Source organism: Rhinolophus sinicus, chromosome 18 (assembly GCF_057876585.1).
Source record: "Rhinolophus sinicus isolate RSI-liver-muscle chromosome 18, RSI-T2T, whole genome shotgun sequence".
NCBI lineage: Eukaryota > Metazoa > Chordata > Mammalia > Chiroptera > Rhinolophidae > Rhinolophus > Rhinolophus sinicus.
Window position 1 is genome coordinate 68,148,920 of NC_142518.1, and position 18,740 is coordinate 68,167,659.

Genomic DNA, 18,740 nt, shown 5'->3' on the forward strand with positions numbered 1-18,740 from the left:
AATACCACCACACAGAAATAATAGACAATAACATAAAAGGCAAAGAACAATGGAGACACAGTCGTACCAGTAAACCAAAGATAGAATGATCGGAAATCCTCACATATCAATAATCACCGTAAATGTTAATGGATTGAACTCACGATAAAAAGGCACAGAGCAGCAGATTGGATCAAATTACTAAACCCAAACATATACTGCATCTAAGAGAGACATCTCAGCTACAAGGACAAAGACAGACTCAAAGTGAAAGGGTGGAACATGACACTCCAAGCAAATGGTATTCAGAGAAAAACCAGGTGTAACCATAATGATATCAGATGAAACAGACTTCAGGATAAAGAAGGTAACAAGAGACAAAGATAGATATTTCATAATGATAATGGGGAAAATACAAGAAGAAGACATAACAGTCATCAATGTTTATGCCCCCAGTAAGGGAGCACTGAAATATAGCAAGTAAGTACTAACAGAACTAAAGGGAGAAAATGACCAAAACACCATTATAGTAGGGGACATAATATATCATTGACAGTACGGATAGATCATTCAACCAGAAAATAAATAAATATCACGCTAAATGACATGTTAGATGAAATTAATATAATTGAAATTATTTTTTTATCATTTTTAAATATTTATTGGGGTGACAATTATTAGTAAAATTCCATAGATTTCAGGTGTGCAATTACGTATTACATCATCTATAAATCCCACTGTGTGATCACCACCCAGAGTCAGTTCTCCTTCCATCAGCATATATTTGATCCCCCTTACCCTCATCTCCCACCCCCCACCTCACTCTGCCATCTTGACTGTTGTCTGTGTCTATGAGTTTTTGTTTCTCATTTATTCGTCTTGTTCCTTTATTGTGTTTGGTTTATAAACCACATATCAGTGATATCATATGGTTGTCTGCTTTTTCTGTCTGACTTGTTTTGCTTAACATCATACTCTCAAGATCCATCCAAGTTGTCACAAATATTCCTATATCATCTTTCCTTACCGCCGAATAGTATTCCATTGTGTATATATACCACAACTTCTTTATCCATTCATCTATCGAAGGACATTTTGGTTGTTTCCATATCTTGGCCACCGTAAACAAAGCTGCAATGGAAAATGGAGCACATGTGTCTTTATGTATAAATGTTTTCAGAATTTTTGGGTAGATACCCAGGAGAGGGATTGCTGGGTCATATGGTAATTATGTTCATAATTTTTTGAGGAACCTCCACACTGCTTCCATAACGACTGCACGAGTCTCCATTCCCACCAACAGTGTATGAGGGTTCCTTTTTCTCCACAGCCTCTCCAACACTTGTTACTATTTGTCGTGTTGATGATAGCCATTCTGACTGGGATGAGGTGATGTGTCATTGTGGTTTTTATTTGCATTTCTCTGATGATTAGTGATGTTGAGCACTTTTTCATATATCTATTTGCCATTTGTCTGTCCTCTTGGAGAAATGTCTCTTCAGGTCCTCTGCCCATTTTTCAATTGGGTTGTTTGTTTTTTTGTTGTTGAGTTGCATAAGTTCCTTGTATCTTTTGTATATTAGCCCCTTATCGGAGGCACTGTATGCAAAAATCTTCTCCCATTCAGTTGGTTGCCTCTTTATTTTGTCGATGGTTTCTTTTCCTGTGCAGAATCTTTTAAGTTTCATATAGTCCCATTCGTTTATTTTAGCTTTTACTTCCATTGCCTTTGGAGTCAAATTCATAAAATGCTCTTTGAACCCAAGGTCCATACGTTTTCCACCTATGTTTTCTTCTATGCAGTTTATTGTGTCAGTTCTTATGCTTAAGTCTTTGATCCATTTTAAATTAATTTTGGTACATGGTGACAGATAGCAGTCCAATTTCATTCCTTTGCACATGGCTATCCAATTCTGCCAGCACCATTCATTGAAGAGGCTGCCTTTTCTCCATTGTATGTTTTTTGCTCCTTTCTCAAAAATTATCTGTCCATATTTATGTGGTTTTATTTCTACGTTCTCAATTCTATTCCATTGGTCTACGTGTCTGTTTTTCTGCCAATATCATCCTTTTTTGATTATTGTAGCCCTGTTGTACAAGCTAAAGTCAGGGAGTGGATACGTCCAGTATTGTTCTTTATCTTTAAGATTGCTTTGTCTATTCAGGGTCTTCTGTGGTTCCAAACAAATCTGATGATTTTTTGTTCTATTTCTTTAAAAAATGCCATTGGGATTTTGATGGGGATTGCATTAAATCTGTATATTGCTTTGGGTAATAGGGCCATTTTAACTATGTTGATTCTTCCAATCCATGAGCATGGAATGTCTCTCCATTTCTTGGTTTCTTCTTTAATTTCTTTCAAAAATGTCTTATAGCTCTCAGCATATAGGTCCTTCACGGATAAGTTTATTCCTAGGTATTTTATTCTTTTTCTGCAATTGGAAAAGGAATTGTTTTTTGCATTTCTTTTTCTGAAATTTCATTGTTAGTATATAGGAATGCAATGGACTTTTTTGTACGTTGATTTTGTAGCCGGCAACTTTACTGTATTTGTTCATTGTTTCTAATGCTTTTTGGTAGACTCTTCAGTGTTTTCTCTATATAGCATCATGTCATCTGCAAAGAGTGATAATTTAACTTTTTCATTCCCAATTTGTGTGCGTTTTATTTCTTTCTCTTGCCTGAGTGCTCTGGCAAGGACTTCCAACACTATGTTGAAAAGCAGAGGTGATAGGGGACATCCCTGTCGTGTTCCTGAACGTAGAGCAAAGGGCTTCAGTTTTTCTCCATTAATTATGAGATTAGCAGAGGGCTTGTCATATATGGCCTTTATTATGTTAAGGTATTTTCCTTCTATACCTATTTTATTAAGTGTTTTAATCATAAATGGATGTTGTATCTTGTCAAATGCTTTTTCTGCATCAATTGATATAATCATATGATTTTTGTCCTTTATTTTGTTTATGTGGTGTATCACATTGATGGATTTGCGGATGTTGAACCATCCTTGTGCCCCGTGGATGAACCCCACTTGGTCCTGATGAATAATCTTTTTAAAGCATTGTTATATTCGGTTTGCTAGAATTTTGTTCAGGATTTTTGCATCTGTATTCATGAGAGATATTGGTCTGTAGTTTGCTTTTTCTGTGTTGTCCTTCCCACGTTTTGGTATCAGGGTAATGCTGGCCTCATAAAATGAGTTAGGGAGTACTGTCTCTTCTTCAATTTTTTCGAAGAGATTGAGCAGGATTTGTATTAGATCCTCTTTAAAGGTTTGGTAGAATTCACTGGTGAAGCCATCTGGTCCCGGACTTTGGCATTTGGGAAGGTTTTGGATGACTGATTCAATTTCGTTACTGGTGATCGGTCTGTTTAGATTTTCCAGTTCTTCATGGTTCAGCCTTGGAAAGCTATATTGTTCTAAGAACTTGTCCATTTCTTCTAGGTTATTGAATTCGGTGGCATATACTCCTTCATAGTAACCTTGGATGATCCTTTGTATTTCTCTGGTGTACGTGATAACTTTCCCTTTTTCATTTCTGATTTTGTTTAATTAGTGTCTTCTCTCTTTTTATCTTAGTGAGTCTAGATAAGGGTTTGTCAATTTTGTTAATCTTTACAAAGAACCAGCTCTTTGTCACATTAATTTTTTCTACTGTCTTTTTGTTCTCTATTTCATTTAGTTCTGCTCTGATTTTTTTGTTATTCCTTTCTTCTGCTGACCTTTGGGTTTCACTTGTTCTTCTTTTTCTAGTTCTTTAAGTTGTAACATGAGGTTATTTATTTGGGATTTTTCTTGTTTCTTGAGATAGGCCTGTAATGATATAAATTTCCCTCTTAAAACTGCTTTCACTGCATTCCAAAAATTTTGGTAGGATGTATTTTCATTGTAATTTGTTTCTGTGTATCTTTCGATCTCTCTCCTAATTTGTTCTTTGACCCAGTCATTCTTTAAAAGTGTGTTGTTTAATCTCCATGTATTTGTGTTTATCCTGCTTTCTTTTTGCAGTTGATATCCAATTTCAAAGCCTTGTGATCAGAGAATATGCTTGGTATGATTTCAATCTTCTCTAATTTGCTGAGGCTGATTTTATGTCCCAATATATGGTCTATCCTTGAGAATGTTCCATGTACACTAGAAAAGAATGTATAGTCTGATGTTTTAGAATGAAGTGCTCTACATATGTCAATTTGTCCATTTCATCTAATGTGACATTTAGGGCTGCTATTTCGTTATTTATTTTCTATTTAGATGATCTATCTATAGCTGTCAATGATGTATTTAAGTCCCCTAGTATAATTGTGTTTTGATCAATTTCTCCCTTTAGTTCTGTTAGTAGTTGCTTGGTATATTTCGGTGCTCCCTGATTGGGGGCATAAATATTCATGACTGTTATGTCTTCTTGTTGTATAGTCCCTTTACCATAATGAAACGTCCATCTTTGTCCCTTGTTACCTTTTTCACACTGAAGTCTGTTTCATCTGATATCATTATGGCTACACCTGATTTTCTCTGGGTACCATTTGTTTGGTGTATCAATTTCCAACCTTTCACTTTGAGTCTATGCTTGTCCTTGTAGCTGAGATATGTCTCTTTGAGACGGCATATGGTTGGGTTTAGTTTTTTGATCCAATCTGCTACTCTCTGCCTTTTTATTGGTGAGTTGAGTCCATTTATATTTAGGGTGATTATTGATATGTGAGGATTTCTTGTCATTCTATCTTTAGTTTTCTGGTAAGGCTGTGTCTCCATTGTTTCTTTGCCTTTTTGTTGTTGTCTATTATTTCTGTGTGGTGGTATTCTATGATGTTTCCCTCTGTTTCATCTTTTATTACAGTATATATTTCAGCTCTGGATTTCTTTTGAGTGGTTACCCTTAAGTTTATGTAAAACAAAGTTTGATGTTTAGAGTATTAGATTTTCTTCAGCACACTTACTTTCTCCATTCCCATATTCCAGTTCAGGCCTTTACTCTCCCCCTTTTTTATGTTTTGGTTGCCACAAATTGTCCATGTTGATGGTTGTAGAATAGTCTCCTTTAGTGTTTCTTGTAGTGTAGGTCGTGTACTAGAAAATTCCCTCAGCTTCTGTATGTCTGGAAATGTCATTCGTCCTCCTTCATATATAAAAGATGTCTTTGCTGGATATATTAATCTTGGCTCATAATTTCTCTCTTTCAATAGTTTGAATATTTGATTCCACTCTCTCCTGGCTTGTAGAGTTTCTGCTGAAAAATCTGATGATAATGTAATGGGCTTTCCTTTGTAGGTTACAGTCTTCTTTTCCCTGGTTGCCTTGAGGATTCTTTCTTTGTCGTTGATTTTAGATAGCTTCAATACAATGTGCCTTGGAGAAGGCCTGCTGGTATTGAGGTAATGAGGTGTTCTGTTTCCTTCTTTGATTCGAAGATCCAGTACTGTCCACAAGTTTGGGAAGTTCTCATCAACAATTTGTTTGAATATGTTCTCTGTTCCCTTCTCTCTTTCTTCTCCTTCTGGTGTGCCCATTATTCTTATATTGCTCTTTCTGATGGAATTAGAAAGTTCTTATAGTGTTCTTTCATTTCTTTTAAGTCTCAAGTCTCTTTCTTCTTCCAGCTATGTTATTCCAGGTTTCTATCTTTGATGTCACTGATTCTTTCTTTCATCTGGTCAACACTACTATCTAAGCTGGTTATTTCATTCTTAGTTTTTTCTATTGAGTTGTTAATATTCAGAAATGCTATTTGGTTCTATTTGAATATTTCAATCTCTTTCGTAAAATGCTCATGCTGTTCTTGGATTGTGTTTCTGAATTCATTATACTGCCTTTCTGTGTTTTCTTGCATCTCGTTGAGTTTTTTCAGAACTGCAATCTTGAATTCTCTGTCATTTAAGTCACATATTTCCATGTCTTTAAGTTCCTTTACTGGAGATTTTCACTTTCTTTTTGAGCTCTCTTGTTGCTTTGGTTATTCATGGCAATTACTGATTTATTATTTCTCTTCCTAGGCATCTACAGGAGTGGCTTCTGCAACAGGTTGATGGGAAGAGGTCTTTCTTTTGTTTTGCAGTACTTGTTGTTGAATGTTTTATTTTCTCTCCGACTGCAGCCTTTTCTTTCTCTCTAACATGGTAGTGGTATGTTTTCTCTTCACTATTCCAGCTTCTCACACAATGGGGGGGATTCCCTGGGGGACGGTCTTCTCCTCTGTTAATAGTTCACCTGGGTCACAGAGTGCAGTGTCCGTTGTTGGTATGTGGAGAGCTTTTGATGTTCCAAAGCTCTGCCTGCAACAGATTCAGAGCCTGTATGTTTCAGCAGTTCTGTTTACTCCTGCAGAGATCTGCCCAGATAGGTGGGGTCAGGGGCAGAGTGAGTTGTGAGAGGTGGCCCAGAGCAATGGCACGACCACCACCACAACAAGTCCTGCTTCCACAGCTCCCTCCCCTTTGCCGGAACTAGTTGGGCTGTGAATCTGTGTCTGCAGTCCCCAGTTCTCAGAACAGCAAATAATCTGTTCTTTTGATGTGACACTGCTACTGTTCCGCTTCTAGCACCGGGCAGGTGGGGGCGGGGCGAACTCTGGGAGTGTATGGAGGGGGCGGGTAGTCTCAGTGCCTAAGGCTCTGTTCTCTGCTCAGCAGTGAGGGCTTAAATCACCGTTTTCAGCCTTCCTCCCTCAGTGTTTTTGCCAAGGTCTCTGCCATGAGAGTTGGGTTCAGCCGTGTTATATGCTTCCCCCTCAGCCCTGTGGGCCATAAGTGGAGCCCTAGCAGTCCGAGTTCTTCCCTCTTCCACAGCTGTGGTAGTTCCGGGATGGAGCGACCTCAGAGTACTGAGCTAGGTCTGCGTCCTGGGCCCACGCCTCTCCGTCTCCACACTTCTCCCTTCCCTCCTCCCCCGCTCGCGTGATTCACCCACCTGTAGGTGAATTCAGCAGTGGGCTTCTTAGTCTTGCTTGTCTGCTGTGCAGGGAGTCCTTTGTTGAGTTATTGTTGTTCGATTTGTTGTAAATTCCAGGGGAGCTTTACAGAGGCTCACCTCATGCCGCCATTTTGATCTAAGTATCTATAATTGAAATTTAAGTGCAATTCATCCTAGAATTTCAGACTTTACATTTTTTTCCAGTGTACATGGAACATTGTCAAGGATAGGCCATACATTGGGACATAAAACTGGCCTCAGGGAATTTAAGAAGATTGAAATCATACCAAGCATATTTTCTGATCACAAGGGGCTTTGAAATTGGATATAAACTCCAAAAAGAAAGCAGGAAAAACCACAAATATGTGGAGATTAAACAGCATAGTTTTAAGGAACAACCTGGTCAAAGAAGAAATAAGAGATTAAAAGATACATTGAGGATGTGGAGATAAAAATGGCCACGTGACATGAGCCTCTTGAAGTCTCCACTGGAATTTACAACAAATTGAACAGCTATAACTGCACAAAGCACTCCCTGCACAGCAGTCAGGTAAGACTAAGAGGCACACTACAGAAATAATCTAAAGGTGAGCAAATTGTACGAGTTGGGAGGAGTGAAGGAAGAAGTGTGGACACGGGTCCGCGCAGACTCAGGATGCAGACGTAGCTCGGCTCTCTGAGGTCACTGCATCCCGGAACTACCACAGCTGTGGGAGAGGGACACTCCAAGCAAATGGTATCCAGAGAAATTCAGGTGTATTCATACTGATATCAGATGGAACAGACTTCAGGGTAAAATGTAACAGGAGACAAAGTTGGACATTTCATAATGGTAAAGGGGACTATGCAACCTGAAGACAAAACAGTCATCAATGTTTATGCCCCCAATTTGTGGAATGCAGCAAAAGCAGTTTTAAGACGGAATTTTATATTGCTACGGGCCTATATAAAGAAAGAAGAAAAATCCAGATAAATAAACTCATGTTACACCTTAAAGAGCTAGAAAAAGAAGAATGAATGAAACCCAAGGTCAGCAGAAGAAAGGAATAACAAAAATCAGAGCAGAATGAAATGAAATAGAGCACAAAAAGAGAATAGAAAAATTTAATGTGACAAAGAGCTGGTTCTTTGAATAGATTAACAAAATTGACAAACCCTTGGCTAGACACACTAAGATGAAAAGAGAGAAGACACTAATTAACAAAATCAGAAATGAAAAAGGGAAAGTTATCACACCACAACAGAAATACAAAGGATCATACAGAACACTATGAAGGACTATATGCCACCAAATTCAATAACCTAGAAGAAATGGGCAAGTTCTGAGAAACATATAGGCTTCCTAGGCTGAACCATGAAGAACTGGAAAATCTAAACAGACCAATCACTAGTAACAAAATTGAATCAGTCATCCAAAACCTTCCCAAAAGCAAAAGTCTGGGACCAGGCTTCACTAGTGAATTGTACCAAACCTTCAAAGAGGATCCAATACCAATCGTGCTCAAACTCTTCCAAAAAATAGAAGAAGAGACAGTATTCCCTAACTGATTTTATGAGGCCAACATTACCCTGATACCAAAACCTAGTAAGGACAACACAAAAAAAGCAAGCTACAGTCCAATATCTCTGATGAATACAGATGCAAAAATCCTAAACCAAATTCTCGCAAATCGAATACAACAATGTATTAAAAAGATAATTCATCACGACGAAGTGGCGTTCATCCCCCAAGCACAAAAATGGTTCAACATCCACAAATCCATCAATGTGATACATCACATAAACAAAATAAAGGACAAAAATCATATGATTCTATCAATTGATACAGAAAAAGCATTTGACAAGATACAACATCCATTTATGATTAAAACACTTAATAAAATAGGTATATAATGTAAATATCTTAACATAATAAAGGCCATATGTGACAAACCCTCAGCTAATCTCATCATTAACGGTGAAAACTGAAGCCCTTTGCTCTACGTTCAGGAACATGACAGGGCTGTCCCCTATCACCTCTGCTTTTCAACATAGTGTTGGATGTCCTTGCCAGAACACTCCGACAAGGGAAAGAAATAAAAGGCATCCATATTGGGAATGAAGACTTTAAATTGTCACTCTTTGCAGATGACATGATGCTATATAGAGAAAACCCTAAAGACTCCACCAAAAAGCATGAGAAACAATCAACGAATACAGTAAATTTGCCAGCTACAAAATCAACGTACAAAGTCCATTGCATTCCTATATATTAACAATGAAATCTCAGAAAAAGAAATACAAAAAACAATTCCTTTTGCAATTGCAGCGAAAAGAAGACAATACCTAGGAATAAACTTAACCAAGGATGGGAAGGACGTATATGCTGAAAACTATAATACATTTTTGAAAGAAGTTGAAGAAGACAAAGAAATGGAAAGACATTCCGTGCTCATGAATTGGAAGAATCAACATAGTTAAAATGGCCATATTACCCAAAGAAATATACAGATTCAATGCAATCCCCAGCAAAATCCCAATGGCATTTTTTAAAGAATTAGAACAAAAAATCGTCAGATTTGTTTGGAACCAGAAAAGACCCCGAGTAGCCAAAGCAATCTGAAGAAAAAAGAACAATACTAGAGGTATCACACTCCCTGCCTTTAGCTTGTACTACAAGCCTACAATGATCAAAACAGCATGGTATTGGCAGAAAATCAGACACATAGACCAATGGAATAGAACTGAGAATGCAGAAATGAAACCACATAAATATGGACAGATAATTTTTTACAAAGAAGCAAAAAACATACCATGGAGAAAAGATTGCCCCTTTAATAAATGGTGCTGGGAGAATTGGACAGCCATGTGAAAAAGAATGAAACTGGAGTGCTATCTGTCACCATGTACCAAAATTAATTCAAAATGGATCAAAGACTTAAGCATAAGACCTGACACAATAAACTGCATAGAAGAAAACATAGGTACCAAACTTATGGACCTTGGGTTCAAAGAGCATTTTATGAATTTGACTCCAAAGCCAAGGGAAGTAAAAGCTAAAATAAATGAATGGGACTATATGAAACTTAAAAGCTTCTGCATAGCAAAAGAAACCATCGACAAAATAAAGAGGCAACCAACTGAATGGGAGAAGATTTTTGCATACCGTGCCTCCGATAAGGGGCTAATATACAAAAGATACAAGGAACTCATGCAACTCAACAACAAAAAAACAAACAACCCAATTGAAAAATGGGCAGAGGACCTGAAGAGACATTTCTCCAAGAGGACAGACAAATGGCAAATAGATATATGAAAAAGTGCTCAACATCACTAATCATCAGAGAAATGCAAATAAAAACCACAATGACACATCACCTCATCCCAGTCAGAATGGCTATCATCAACACGACAAATAGTAACAAGTGTTGGAGAGGCTGTGGAGAAAAAGGAACCCTCATACACTGTTGGTGGGAATGCAGACTGGTGCAGCCATTATGGAAGGCAGTGTGGAGGTTCCTCAGAAAGTTACTAATAGAATTACCATATGACCCAGCAATCCCTCTCCTGGGTATCTACCCAAAAAATCTGAAAACATTTAGAGATAAAGACACGTGTGCTCCAATGTTCATTGCAGCTTTGTTTACGGTGGCCAAGACATGGAAACAACCAAAATGTCCTTCGATAGATGAATGGATAAAGAAGTTGTGGTATATATACACAATGGAATACTATTCGGTGGTAAGGAAAGATGATATAGGAACATTTGTGACAACATGGTTGGATCTTGAGATTGTAATGCTAAGCAAAATAAGTCAGACAGAAAAAGTATAGAACCATGATTTCACTGATATATGGTATATAAATCTGAAAACAACAAAAGAAGAAGACAAGCAATTGAAGAAACAAAAACTCACAGATGTAGACAATAATTTAGGGGTTACCACAGGGCAAGGGGGGCAGGAGGCTCTAGAAGAGGGTAATCAGGGTCTAATATATGGTGATGAAAAGGGAACTGACTCCGGTTGGTGAACACACAATGTAAGAAATAGATAATGTATTACAGAATTTTACACCTGAAATCTATGTAAGTTTACTAACAATTGTCACCCCTATAAACTTTAATTTAAAAAAAAAAGAACTCACAGCCAAGGAGAAAATATTTGTAAATCATGTATATGATGTTGGTCTAATATCCAGAATATTTGATGAACTTATCAGTCATTAAAATGCAAATAAAATAATTTAAAAAGGCAAAGTTTTTTAACATTACATTATGTTTATTGGGTTAACGTTGGTTAATAATATTATATAAGTTTTAAGGGTACAATTCTATAATATATCATCTATGTATTGCATTGTTTAATAGACATTTATCCAAAGAAGTTATACAAATGGCCAATAAGCCTTGAAAAAGATGCTCAACATCATTAGTCTTTAGAGAAATGCAAATCAAAGCCAGAATGATACCACTTCACACACACTAGACAGCTATACAGTGGTACCTCGGTTTTGAAACGTAATCTACGAGTTCTGATACATTCAAAAACAGCTGACAGCTAGGCCTCAGGATCTTGCACTCACCGGAAGCCATGTGACATGTTTGACTTCTGAGTCGTGTTAAAAAACCGAAGCATCTACTTCCGGGTCTACGGCGTTCATAAACCAAAATGTTCATCAACAGAGATGTTTGAAAACCGAGGTACCACTGTAATTCTTCAAAAAATGGATAATAGCAAGTGTTTGCAAGGATGTAGAGAAATGGGAACCCTTCTACATTGCTGGTGGGAATGTAAAAAGATGTAGCCACTATGCAAAAAAAATTGGCTGTTTCTCTAGTGTACCATTTTGATTCACTTCTTGTTACTTATTTTTTTAAGGTTTTTTTCTTAGTGACTACTCCCTGCGGTTTGTAATTAATATCTTAACTATATAACACCCAAGTTTGGATTAATATCAACTTAGTTTCAATAGTGTACAAAACTCAGCTCCTTTACAACTTCATTTCCCTCTTTATGTTCTTATTGTCACAAATTAGACCTTTATACATCATGCATCTATTACATTGATTTCGAATTGCATTTTTATGCATTTGGCTGTTAAAGTACACTAGGAAGAACAAAGAATAATGAACCCAAAATTCTGTAATACTGGCTTTAAAAAGTTATTTGACTTTATGTTTTAGTGCAGTTTAAGGTTTACAGAAAATTAAGCAGAAAGCACAGAGAGCTCCTACATATACTTCTTCTCCTCCACCAGCCCCCTTCACTGAACTCAGTTTCCCATATTATTTGAATCTTGGATTAGTGTTGTAGATTTGTTACAATTGATAAATATATACTAATATATTATTATTAACTGAAGTCCTTAGTTTACATTAGGGTTCACCCTTTGTGTTTTACATTTGGTTTTCTTTCAATTGTGGTAAAGCACACATAACATAAAATGTACCATTTTGAACAATTTTATGTGTACAATTCAGTGGCATTAAGTACATTCACATTGTATTTCAACAGTCCATGTCCAGAACTTTTTATCATCCCAAACTGAAACTCCGTATCCATTCACTAATAACTTCTTATTCTTCCAGTCAGCCCCTTGTGAGCACTATTGTGTTTTCTATCTCTACAAATCTGACAACTTTAGAAACATCATATAAGTGAAATCATGCAGTCTTTGTTATTTTGTGTCTGGCTGTTTCACATAGCATAATGTTTCCAAAGGTCATCTTTGTTGTAGCAAGGGTGACGGAAAATTTCATTTCTTTTTAAGACTGAATAATATTTTGTTGTTTGTATATACCATATTTTGTTTATCCATTCATCTTATCCATCAATGGACATTTTGGTTGCTTCCACATTTTGGCTATTGTGAATACTGCTGCTAAGAACACTATTTGTACAAATATCTGTTTGAGTCCCTGCTTTCAATTATTTTGGGTATATAGCTAGAAGTAGAATTGTTACATCATATGGTAATTCTGTTTAATTTTTTTTTTTTTTGAGGAGCTGCTATACTGTTTTCCAAAGCAGCTGCACCATTTTTTACATTCCCAGCAGCAATGTACACGGGTTTTAATTTACCTACATCCTTGCTAACACTTGTTATTTTCTGTGTTTTGATAATACCTATCTCAATGTGTGTGAAATGGTATCTCATTGTTTTGCTTTGTATTTCCCTAATATTGAACTTATTTTCATTTTACTGGCTATTTGTATGTCTTTGAAAAAATGTCTATTCAAGGCCTTTGCCCTTAAAAATAAAGCTTTAAAAATAGGGTTGTTTGGTCTTTTGTTGCTGTTGAGTTTTAGTTCTTTATATATTCTTGATATTAACACCTTGCCATATATATGATTTGCAAGTATGTTCTCCTATTCTATCGAACTGCCTTTTCAGTTTCTTGAGAGGGTCTTTTGATGCACAGAGTTTTTAATTTTGATGAAATCCAATTATGTTTTTGGTATCATATCCAAGAAATCATTGCCAAACCCAATGCCATGAAGTTCTTCCCTGTGTTTTCTAAGAGTTTCAAAGTTTTAGCTCTTAAGTTTGTCTTTGATTCATTTTGAGTTAATTTTTCTATATGGTGTAAGGTTAGGGTCCAAATTCATTCTTTTCCATGTGGATATCCAGTTTTCCCAAGGCCATTTCTCAAAAAAATATTTGTTCCCCATTGAATGATCTTGGTATCCTTGTCAAAAACCATTTGGCCATATATGCAAGGGTTTATTTCTGGGCTATCTATTCTATTTCACTGGTTTATTGTCTGTCTTTATGCTAGTACCATGTTTAGATTACCATGGTTATTGTAGCAAGCTTTGTGTGTCATTGTGATTTGTAAGAAATATATATTTGGGGAAAAATGGCGGAGTGAGGTGAGCCTCTGTAAAGCTCCCCTGGAATTTACAAAGAATCGAACAACAAAAACTCCACAAAGGACTCCCTGCACAGCAGACAGGCAAGACGAAGAGGCCCACTACCGACTGAAATCACCTACAGGTGGGAGATTCGCGCGAGTGGAGGGAGGAGGAAAGGGATCAGTGCGCGGAGACAGAGCCGCGCGGGCGCAGAACGCAGACCAAGCTCAGTGTGCCGAGCTCGCTGCTTCCCGGAACTACCGCAGCTGCGGGAGAGGGAAGAACTCGGACTGCTAGGGCTCCGCTTGTGGCCTACAGGGCTGAGGGGACAGCATATAACACGGCTGAACCCAACGCTCACGGCAGAGACCTCGGAGAAAAGACTGAGGGAAAAAGGCTGAAAACGGTAGTTTAAGCCGCACTGCCGAGCAGAGAACGGAGCCTTAGGCACTGAGACTAGCCGCCCCCTCCCTCCCCTCACAGAACTCGCCCCGCCCCCACCTGCCCGGTGCTAGAAGCGAAACAGTAGCAGTGTCAGATCAAAACAACAGAAAATTTGCTATTTTGAGAACTGTGTACCGCAGACACAAATTCACAGCCCAACTAGTTCCGGCAAAGGGGAGAGAGCTGTGGAAGCAGGATCGGCTGTGGTGGTGGTCGCCGCCATTGCTCTGGGCCACCTCTCACAACTCACCCCGCCCCTGACCCCACCTATCTGGGCGGATCCCTGCAGGAGTAAACAGAACTGCTGAAACATACGGGCTCTGAATCAGGAGCTGGAAGAGCTTTGGAACATCAAAAGCTCTCCGCATACCCACCGGGACACTGCGCCCTGTGACCTAGACGAACTATAAATAGAGGAGAAGCCCGTCTCCCAGGGAATCCCCCCATTGTGTGAGAAGTTGGAATAGTGCAGAGAAAACAGCACTACCGTGTGGGAGAAGAAAAATAAGTTGCAGTTGGAGAAATAATAAAACATTCTACCAACAAGTACTGGCAAACAAAAGAAAGACCGCTTTCTATCAACCTGTTGCAGAAGTCACTCCTGTAGATGTCTAGGAAGAGAAATAGTAAACCAGTAATCGCCATGAATAACCAAGGAAACAATAGCTCAGAAAGAAAGTGAAAAATCTCCAGAGAAGGGACTTAAAGATACAGAAATATGTGACTTAAATGACAGAGAATTCAAGATTGCAGTTCTGAAAAAACTCAACGAGATACAAGAAAACACAGATAGGCAGTTAAATGAACTCAGAAACTCAATCAAAGAACAGTATGAGCATTTTACGAAAGAGATTGAAATCTTAAAAAAGAACCAAATAGAATTTCTGGAGATTAAGAACTCAATAGAAGAAATTAAGAATGAAATAACCAGCTTAGGTAGTAGGGTTGACCAGATGGAGGAAAGAATCAGTGACATCGAAGATACAAACCTGGAAATGACACAGATAGAAGAAGAAAGAGACTTGAGACTTAAAAGAAATGAAAGAACTCTACAAGAACTTTCTGACTCCATCAGAAAGAGCAATATAAGAATAATGGGCATACCAGAAGGAGAAGAAAGAGAGAAGGGAACAGAGAATATATTCAAACAAATTGTCGATGAGAACTTCCCAAATTTGTGGACAGAACTGGACCCTGGAATCCAAGAAGCAAATACAACACCTAGTTACCTCAATCCCAACAGGCCTTCTCCAAGGCACATTGTATTGAAGCTGTCTAAAATCAACGACAAAGAAAGAATCCTCAAGGCAGCCAGGGAAAAGAAGACGGTAACATACAAAGGAAAGCCCATTAGATTATCATCAGATTTTTCAGCAGAAACTCTACAAGCCAGGAGGGAGTGGAACCAAATATTCAAACTATTGAAAGAGAGAAATCATGAGCCAAGAATAATATATCCAGCAAAGATATCCTTTAGATATGAAGGAGGAATAAAGACCTTTCCAGACATACAGAAGCTGAGGGAATTTTCTAATACACGACCTGCACTACAAGAAATACTAAAGGAGGCTATTCGACCACCATCAACAGGGACAATTTGTGGTAACCAAAACTCAAAAAGGGGGAGAGTAAAGGCCTGAACCGGAATATGGGAATGGAGAAAGTAAGCGTGCTGAAGAAAATGGAATACTCTAAATATCAAACTTTCTTTTACATAAACTTAAGGGTAACCACTCAAAATAAATCCAGAATTGAAATATATACTGATATAAAAGAAGAAACAGAGGGAAACATCATAGAATACCACCACACAGAAATAATAGACAACAACAAAAAGGCAAAGAAACAATGGAGACACAGCCTTACCAGAAAACTAAAGATAGAATGACAGGAAATCCTCACATATCAATAATCACCCTAAATGTAAATGGACTGAACTCACCAATAAAAAGGCACAGAGTAGCAGATTGGATCAAAAAACTAAACCCAACCATATGCTGTCTACAAGAGACACATCTCAGCTACAAGGACAAGCATAGACTCAAAGTGAAAGGGTGGAAATTGACACTCCAAGCAAATGGAACCCAGAGAAAATCAGGTGTAGCCATAATGATATCAGATGAAACAGACTTCAAGGTGAAAAAGATAACAAGAGATAAAGATGGACATTTCATAATGGTGAAGGGGACTGTACAACAAGAAGACATAACAGTCATCAATATTTATGCCCCCAATCAGGGAGCACCGAAATACACCAAGCAACTACTAACAGAACTAAAGGGAGAAATTGACCAAAACACAATTATACTAGGGGACTTAAATACATCATTGACAGCTATGGATAGATCATCCAAACAGAAAATAAATAACGAAATAGTAGCCCTAAATGACACATTAGATGAAATGGACATAATTGACATTTATAGAGCACTTCATCCTAAAACATCAGACTATACATTCTTTTCTAGTGTACACGGAACATTCTCAAGGATAGACCATATATTGGGACATAAAATCAGTCTCAACAAATTTAAGAAGATTGAAATCATACCATGCATATTCTCTGATCACAAGGCTTTGAAATTGGATATCAACTGTAAAAAGAAAGCGGGAAAAAACACAAATACATGGAGATTAAACAACATACTTTTAAAGAAGGACTGGGTCAAAGAAGAAATTAGAGAAGAGATCAAAAGATACATAGAAACAAATGACAATGAAAATACATCCTACCAAAATTTTTGGGATGCAGCGAAAGCAGTTTTAAGAGGGAAATTTATCTCATTACAGGCCTATCTCAAGAAACAAGAAAACTCTCAAATAAATAACCTCATGTTACACCTTAAAGAACTAGAAAAAGAAGAACAAGTAAAACCCAAGGTCAGCAGAAGAAAGGAAATAATAAAAATTACAGCAGAACTAAATGAAATAGAGAACAAAAAGACAATAGAAAAAATTAATGTGACAAAGAGCTGGTTCTTTGAAAAGATTAACAAAATTGACACACCCTTGGCTAGACTTACTAAGATAAAAAGAGAGAAGACACTGATTAACAAAATCAGAAACGTAAAAGGGGAAGTTATCATGGACACCACAGAAATACAAAGGATCATCCAAGAATACTATGAAGGACTATATGCCACCAAATTCAACAACCTAGAAGAAATGGACAAGTTCTTAGAAACATATAGCCTTCCAAGGCTGAACCATGAAGAACTGGAAAATCTAAACAGACCGATCACCAGTAACGAAATTGAATCAGTCATCCAAAACCTTCCCAAAAGCAAAAGTCCGGGACCAGATGGCTTCACTAGTGAATTCTACCAAACCTTCAAAGAGGATCTAATACCAATTCTGCACAAACTCTTCCAAAAAATTGAAGAAGAGACAGTACTCCCTAACTCATTTTATGAGGCCAACATTACCCTGATACCAAAACCTGGTAAGGACAGCACAAAAAAGAAAACTACAGACCAATATCTCTGATGAATACCGATGCAAAAGTCCTAAATAAAATTCTAGCAAATCGAATACAACAATGCATTAAAAAGATTATTCATCATGACCAAGTGGGGTTCATCCCCGGGGCACAAGGATGGTTCAACATACGAAAATCCATCAATGTGATACATCACATAAACAAAATAAAGGACAAAAATCATATGATTATATCAATTGATGCAGAAAAAGCATTTGACAAGATACAACATCCATTTATGATTAAAACACTTAATAAAATGGGTATAGAAGGAAAATACCTTAACATAATAAAGGCCATATATGACAAGCCCTCTGCTAGTCTCATAATTAATGGAGAAAAACTGAAGCCCTTTGCTCTACGTTCAGGAACACGACAGGGCTGTCCCCTATCACCTCTGCTTTTCAACATAATGTTGGAAGTCCTTGCCAGAGCAATCAGGCAAGAGAAAGAAATAAAAGGCATCCAAATTGGGAATGAAGAAGTTAAATTATCACTCTTTGCAGATGACATGATGCTATATATAGAAAACCCTAAAGACTCCACCAAAAAGCTATTAGAAACAATCAACGAATACAGTAAAGTTGCTGGCTACAAAATCAACGCACAAAAGTCCATTGCCTTCCTATATACTAACAATGAAATCTCAGAAAAAGAAATACAAAAAACAATTCCTTTTGCAATTGCAGCAAAAAGAATAAAATACCTAGGAATAAACTTAACCAACGATGTGAAAGACCTATATGCTGAAAACTATAAGACATTTTTGAAAGAAATTGAAGAAGACACAAAGAAATGGAAAGACATTCCGTGCTCATGGATTGGAAGAATCAACATAGTTAAAATGGCCATATTACCCAAAGCAATATACAGATTCAATGCAATCCCCATCAAAATCCCAATGGTATATTTTAAAGAAATAGAACAAAAAATCATCAGATTTGTTTGGAACCACAAAAGACCCCGAATAGCCAAAGCAATCTTAAGAAAAAAGAACTATAATGGAGGTATCACACTTCCTGACTTTGGCCTGTAATACAGGGCCACAATAATCAAAACAGCATGGTATTGGCAGAAAAACAGACACATAGACCAA

General features: G+C 37.4%; 2 protein-coding genes across 6 annotated transcripts in view; both read left to right on the plus strand.

Annotated features, from left to right (window-relative positions):
* Positions 1 to 18,740, plus strand: part of ARMCX5 (armadillo repeat containing X-linked 5) — an 85,848-nt gene that overhangs the window by 24,727 nt on the left and 42,381 nt on the right. The window lies entirely within an intron of this gene.
* LOC109439631 (G protein-coupled receptor-associated sorting protein 2) overlaps positions 1 to 18,740 on the plus strand; it is a 141,041-nt gene that overhangs the window by 18,830 nt on the left and 103,471 nt on the right. The gene's annotated exons all lie outside the window — the stretch shown is intronic.